The following is a 7,393-nucleotide window of genomic DNA, read 5'->3' as shown; positions in this document are numbered from 1 at the left end:
CAGGGGTGTACTCCACCGTGTGAGGTGTGGGGTGTCGGTCTGCCTCTATTGGGGGATGTCTCCCATTTAGGCTACTCAGGTGTCAGGGACCCACTTGAGCAGGCAGTCTGTCCGTTCTCAGATCTCAGCCTCCGTGTTGGGGATCCACTGCTCTCTTCAAAGCTGTCAGACAGAGTCGTTTGCATCTGCAGAGGTTTCAGCTGCTTTTTTTGTAGTTGTTGTTGTTGTTGTTGTTGTTGTTGTTTAGCTGTGCCCTGTCTCCATAGGTGGAGTCTACAGAGACAGTCAGGACTCCTTGAGCTGCTGTGAGCTCCACCCAGTTCGAGCTTCTCAGCCGCTTTGTTTATCTACTTAAGCCTCAGCAATAGCGGGTGCCCCTCCCCCAGCCTCGCTGCTCCCTTGCTGGGAGATCACAGACTGCTGTGCTAGCAATGAGGGAGACTCTGTGGGCGTGGGACCCTCCCGGCCAGGTGTGGGATATAATCTCCTGGTGTGCCCATTTGCTAAGTCCTTGATAGAGCGCAGTATTGGGGTGAGAGTTACCCGATTTTCCAGGTGTTGTGTGTCTCTGTTCCCCTGGCTAGGAAAAGGGATTCCCTTCCCCCTTGCGCTTCCCAGGTGAGGCGATGCCTCGCCCTGCTTCAGCTCTTGCTGGTCGGGCTGCAGCAGCTGACCTGCACCAACTGTCCCGCACTCCCTAGTGAGATGAACCCAGTACCTCAGTTGCAAATGCAGAAATCACCTGTCTTCTGTGTGTCTCGCGCTGGGAGTTGGAGACTGGATCTGTTCCTATTCGGCCATCTTGCTCCGCCCCCAGTAATGAACATTCTTTATCACTTTTCTGCCATTCCCTTCCTTCACTCTGCTCATTGCAGTAGAGACAGATGGCTTGAGATGAAGCAGTTACTGAGGACCATGAGACAAACTCATTTGTAAGAATGGTGAAGCAACTAAATCTACAAAGTCAAGATACCATGTCTCATTATCAGATAAAATTAAACTTCTATCTTACTAAAATCAATATTATTTTTGGGTTTCTCTTAGAATTGATCTTTATGGATAGAAATATGATGTAATACATAAATTATTTGAGATGACATGTTGTATCCAAATTCCTGGCATTTTTTAACCCTCTGTCTACTGTCATTTAATTTTATAGCTGTGGTTGCAAACAAGAGTCTCAGAGAGATTTAAATGGCACAAGGACATAGTTTTTCAGCCAGTAAGTGTTCAAACAGTTATTTTTCCAACATTAAAAGTCATGAGTTACACATAAAATCTGGCATTTGGGAGTGCAAATGCATCACAATAACAGTCAGAGCTGAGTTTACATGAGGCAGATGTCATCATACCTAATCTGTTTCATACACTTATATTACTTACTGGGTATATTATGGAAAACACCACATATAAGAAGTTCTCCTTTGTTCTCTCTTCTATTCATCCAATGCTTTTGAACTACAGTACTCCCATTCTAAATAATGGAAATATGGTGGCTACAGGGACTACCAAAGTCCTTACATTTTAGAAACAGAAGACAGACAAGGTTAATCAAGTAAACAGAAATCCAAATAGATATTTTCTGATAGTTCTAAGTATAATGGAGATAATGAAAAAACATGTGGAGAGAGAGACAGTGACTGATGTTAGGGAATGGGATCCTGTGGATTAGATTATCATGAGAACCTCTCTGAGGAGAGGCCATTTGAACTGAGACCTGAGTGACAACCAGGAGTCAGCTATTCAAGACCTAGGGGAAGATGATTTTAGGTGGAGAGAATGGCACCTAAAAATAACCTACAATAAAAATGAGAAAAAAAAATCTTTCTCAGACAGAAAGATAATTTCTGGTACATCATACTTTACAAGGTGCTGTGAGTCATAGCTACCTAGGAATTCTCCCAATTTTCCTGGGACTATAAAAATGACAAAAAGACATCCTCTTCTTGGTCATACATGGTGGCTGAGGCCTGTAATCCCAGCACTGTGGGAGACTGAGCTGCCGGATCAATTAAGGCTGGCCAACATGGTAAAACCCCATCTCTACTCAAAATACAAAAAATAGCTGGAAATGGTGGGGCACACCTGTAATTCCAGCTACTCAGGAGGCTGAGGCATGAAAATCACTTGAACCCGGGAGGCAGAGATTGCAGTGAGCAGAGCTTGCACCACTGCACTCCAGCCTGGGTGACAGAGCGAGACTCTGTCTCAAAAAAAAAAAAAAAAGAAAAGGAAAAAAGAAATCCTCTTTTCTCTGTTTAAAACTTTCAATTTCAAAAAAAGAAAAATTAAAAGGCTGACTGTTGCTCAGTAATCCCACAGACTGATTAAATATGTTAAGCTTAACTAATGGAGGGTAATGGTGTCCACAAAATGTTAATTGTATAAATACAATAGGCTGCTAGGTGTACATATGCTTCTGTTCAGAGCCTTTTACTTTTCTATTTTGTTTTATTCAAAATATGCTGAAAGTTATTAGTTCATGAATCTGAAGAAGCAGACTGATGCTCATCTCTTAATCAAGCAAATGTTTAAAACATAAATTCCATTTAAATGTCAGTGTAAAAACGGAAAGCCTTAGTTGACTAATTTAGTGATATACCAACAGCTTTGTGAGGAAAACTGAGCAGTCTATGATTATCATATAATCACAAACACACACACACTGAGAAACACACATAAGTACATTTTCTTTTAAAACTCAAGTTCACTTAGATTGGTGGAAAAGCTCCTTTCTTAAACAGAAATTTAAAAGTATTAAGTATTAGCATTTTTTCATCAACTCAATAAATGTATCTTGACTTTTTGCAACTGAACGAAATATTGAGTTAAAAAAAATAAACCTTGGCACATACCTTAGGTGGGGAGTGCATATGTATACAAACAGCCATTCTTAATTAAGGAAACACCATATCACAAACAATCAGAGCTGAGCTCTTTGAAACGTTCCCTCCTATGCCAGCATAATATTCAACCACTATCAAATTTTCTGCATTCTGCATAATGTGCCAGTAATTAACCTTATAAACTTATTTTCTGAGTAACTCTCATAGTTGATAAATGTAGGTAAGGGCAAAACTCAGCAAGGTTATTGAATAACAATCAGTGCATCCAGAATGAAAAATAACCCTCCTTCTGAAATAAGATATGAATAGACTTCATCCTAGTAATTAATGTTGCTGCATTTTGCATGAAGATGGGTTATTTTTCATTTAAAGCCCATGTGTTAATTTTCCTTCACAGATAAGCCAAAAACCTTGACTCTGTCATCAGACCTTTGGCATCTCCTTCTGTTTCAGTCCTGGGACTGTGCCAATACACAGCTATTCTGTATTTGAACTTCCATACTGGGGTTGGGGCATAGATAGTCACCAGAATTCACTATGTTTTCAATCAGATTCAGATGAAAAGAAGTCACATAAAAACCAAATACTACTCCTATTAACCAAGCATATGCCAAACATTCGTCTGAAAGACAAGGAACCCTAAAAATCAGCATTCGAAAGCTAAAGATAAAAGCTATTATAGGAGAATGATAATTGGGACCACGCAGTGCCAAGTGATGACATTTTGCAACAATCTCCCAAAGTTACAGTGATTTGGAATCTTCAAATAACTCTGAAAAATTAATTAAGAGACTTGTGTTCCAGTCCAGCTCTGCACCTGGCTGGTGGTAAGGCCTTCAAATTATCATTATGTTTCTAAGAATCTTAATTTCTTTATCTGCACAAAGTGGAGATTGGTCTTGAATACTCCTTAGGCCTCATCCAAAAATAAAATTTGTATGACTTTGGAATGATTCAATTTTTTTTTTATTAGGAAAATATAAATTACATATTTCCTAAAGCGAGAAGCAATTGCTTTTGTGAGTAGCAGCTTTTATCATAGTTTTCTGGTTTTAACAATCTTTCAGTAGCTTGCCACTGTCCATATAACAAAGGTATTATCATGGGTCTCATGACCCTACAGAATCATATCTCTATATTTTATACTCATCCCCCACCTGTTGCTATAAATCTTCATTTTAAATTACAGAATAACAAACTATGTGCAGTATTTTGAATATGCAATTCTATTTCACTCTATTGCCAATACTCTTTTTCAACACCCCCATTAATCCAGTTAATTTCTGTCTGTAATCAAAAGCCCCATTAAAGCAAGACTGCTTTCCTAAAGATTATGTTGTGCCAAACAGTTAATCCCTTCCTCGTCTGTACTATCCTTTTGCCACATACCTCTTTTCCGTCATTTACATTTATGAGCTATCATAGTCAATTCAACATAAAACAAAGCTTATATTATGTTCTTCCTTGCATTACCTAGCACTATGCCTTATAGGTAGGAAATGCTCAGTATGTATGGATAAAATTAAAATCCTTGATCTTTGTGATTTTGAATGATCCTTTGTTATATGTGCTAATTTAGTTCCATTTACCTTAATAAGCTAGTTTGAGAATATCCTTAGGACTTGTACTGATCAGTTTAGTAAAACATTTTAAAACAGTCAATTACTGTTTGATTGTACAGTGTCAATCATTAGAGTAAAAATTGTAACACTGGTAGGGATATTTCTGCACTATAATAGGAAGACATCAAATATTTCTTCTGTAGTTTTAAAGTGTAAATAAATATCAAAAATTCTTAACACATGGCCAGTATTTACAAAGATAATCAAATATTTTAATGAAACAGTTGAAAAAATTGTAAGCTATGTATGTCTACATAACATATATGTGTTTTAAATATTAATACTCAATTGCTAAACATAGAGGTGCCATTTGTTGGTAAATATGCTGTAATATACTAAATGAAATGAGCCAGCCCCCAAAAGAAAATATTGCATGATTTAACTTATATATAGAATCTTTACAAGTTGCATACATAGAAACAGAATTGAATAGTGTCTATCAGGAAAGGGGAGAAAGCAGAAACAGGAAGTCAAAGAGTACAAACTTGCAGCCATGTAGGATGAATACATCTAGAGATCTGATGTGCAGCATGAGGAATATATTGCATTATATGTTGAAATTTCCTACAACTGTAGATTTCAGGTGCTCTCATCACAGAATAAAAGGTAATGAAAGGTGACGGATATGTTAATTTGCTTGACTATAGTAATCATTTTAAAATATATGTATATCAATACATCTTGTAAACCTTAAATGTATATAATAAAAATAAATTTAAAATGAGAAATCTTTAGATTTGTAATAGTGGTTATTGCAAGTCATTTAAAATTTAACATAAAAATTCAATGTGTAATAAATAATGACCTAGAACATGCTGTAGAAAAAACAAAGTGCCAAGTTCAAAAACACTGATACATAAGTTTTGAAAGTACAGAAATTAAAAGTATGCCTTGGACATGGTTGATGTTCAACATGTATTTTTGAAATTAAAAAAAGACTATAAGAAATGATTGCTATTGTGATGTGACTTTTTGATTTTGTTTACTTTTATCCATTTAATTTCTACTTTTACTCTATTTTCCCATTTAAGAAATATGCCCAAAATCAAATCTTACTCTCTCACAGCCATAGATGTAATTTCAGAGAAAGTGAAAGAAGTGATGATATTAAAAGAGTAACAAATATTTAGTTTTTAATTTTATATTACAGATAAACCAAAAATACCTGATTACACTCTCTTTTGTGACCAAACATTTTTTTCATTGTTGTGCTTAATAAATGTTGGTTCAGTGTCAGAATGCGTGGATGGAGGAAGGGATGGATGGCTGCATGATTCAACAAATAATAGTGGAAATGAATAACTGCTTATATAACTAAGGCACAGGGGTCTTCTAGGGAGTGGCTGACAAGTTGGTGATGTATAATATAGCATCCAGAGTATGTTCGTTCACAGTATTTCAGGATTAATTCTTATTTTTTCAGTCTTTTTCACATTGTCTCATACTAACCAAGCTCATAAAACTGATGCAAAATTGAATGCAAATTTAATAACTTACAAAAAGAAATACAGCTGCTAGGTAGACAATATTTATAGTTTTACTGGCCAAATTATTTACTTTGTAAGAAATTACTTGGAAAATCAAAATATAAAGACAAGATTGCTAATGAAATATAAATTAGTACAAGGGGTGTTAACGTAAATGATTACAATGTTAAACCGTGTCATGTCCAGTGAATACTTCAAAATTAATATTACCAAATTCGACTTCTGTTGAAAATGTATTGTCTAGGATAACCAATATTATTCTAAGCAATTAATTTCCTAGTTTCTTAATTAGTATCAAATGTCTTTTAATCATTAATTTTAACATGTTGCCGAGACAGACATTCCTTATTTTATTTTTATCTAAGAAATTGCATGTCATCACAAGAAACATTTAAAAAATATGATAACTTTTTGTTTTCTTTTGTCTGGTTTATCACCAGCATTTATAAGACCAGACCTAGGGAATGGCTACATGTGGGTACATATGCATATTCTTAATGTAGCAAATGTTTAGGTTATCCTGACTATCACACAATCAGAACATTGAGAATATTCACAGAAAATATGATAACTCTTTGAATGTTAGAAAAACAACCAAACATTCATTGATACAAGATAGGATACTAATGTCAGAAGAAATGCTTAATTCAATTGATGGAAAAGAATATCAGTAAAAATAATTATTTGGTATCACCTAAATTAAGATACATCAATTTCACTAATGCTTTGTGAAGAAGAGTTTATAACCAGGATAAGTTCTAGACAACTTTTGTTGTTTGGACTCATGGTAAAAACAATAACATTATATTGAAGTGAATAATTGTAAATGATATCTTTAAAACTGTTACTTAGAATTGTTCTGGCAGTATGACAGCCTTGATGCTCTGAAAAACTATGCAGTATTAAACACCTAGGAATGCTGAATAAATTTTGACAACTATATCTTTAAATGCATAGGAGAGCTCACAAGAGGCTAAAGGAAAATCCAAAGAGGACCAAAACAAAAAGAAAGCTGACACTAAAGTGATAAGCAAGAACTGAAGCCACATCTGTTCTATAGATATATGGTGAAACCAGAAATCCAAAACTGTGAGTATTAATCATCACCTGGAGAAAGGAGAAAAAGGTCGTGGTGGAGCAACAGAATCCTCACATACATCCAACATCTTTAAGCTACTACATCTCCAGTACAAACATAGGCTAGAAATACATACATACATACACACACACACGTGTCAGTAAAACAAACAAATAAGACAGCAAAGTTAAATACCTTTTGGGTTTTTTTTTTTTTTTTTTTTTTTTTCTGCTTTGGTTAAGACTTTGGGGGAAAATATATGCAATCATTGGCTTGAATTAAAAAGAGTTAAGATTTTAATTAAGAATACTTACACAGTTTAGGCCGGGCGCGGTGGTTCACGCCTGTAATCCCAGCACT

The 7,393-nt window shown here is 35.4% G+C and overlaps 1 non-coding gene across 1 annotated transcript; it reads right to left on the bottom strand.

Annotated features, from left to right (window-relative positions):
* Window positions 1-6,383: 6,383 nt before the first annotated feature.
* LOC114671601 (small nucleolar RNA SNORA72) lies at window positions 6,384-6,514 on the bottom strand. The gene has a single exon (XR_003721635.1). It is a non-coding gene; the product is annotated as a small nucleolar RNA SNORA72 (small nucleolar RNA).
* Between the last annotated feature and the right edge of the window lie 879 nt (window positions 6,515-7,393).

Source organism: Macaca mulatta, chromosome 12 (genome assembly GCF_049350105.2).
Source record: "Macaca mulatta isolate MMU2019108-1 chromosome 12, T2T-MMU8v2.0, whole genome shotgun sequence".
In the NCBI taxonomy this organism is placed as follows: Eukaryota; Metazoa; Chordata; class Mammalia; order Primates; family Cercopithecidae; genus Macaca; species Macaca mulatta.
This window is presented reverse-complemented; position numbering and strand designations above follow the sequence as displayed.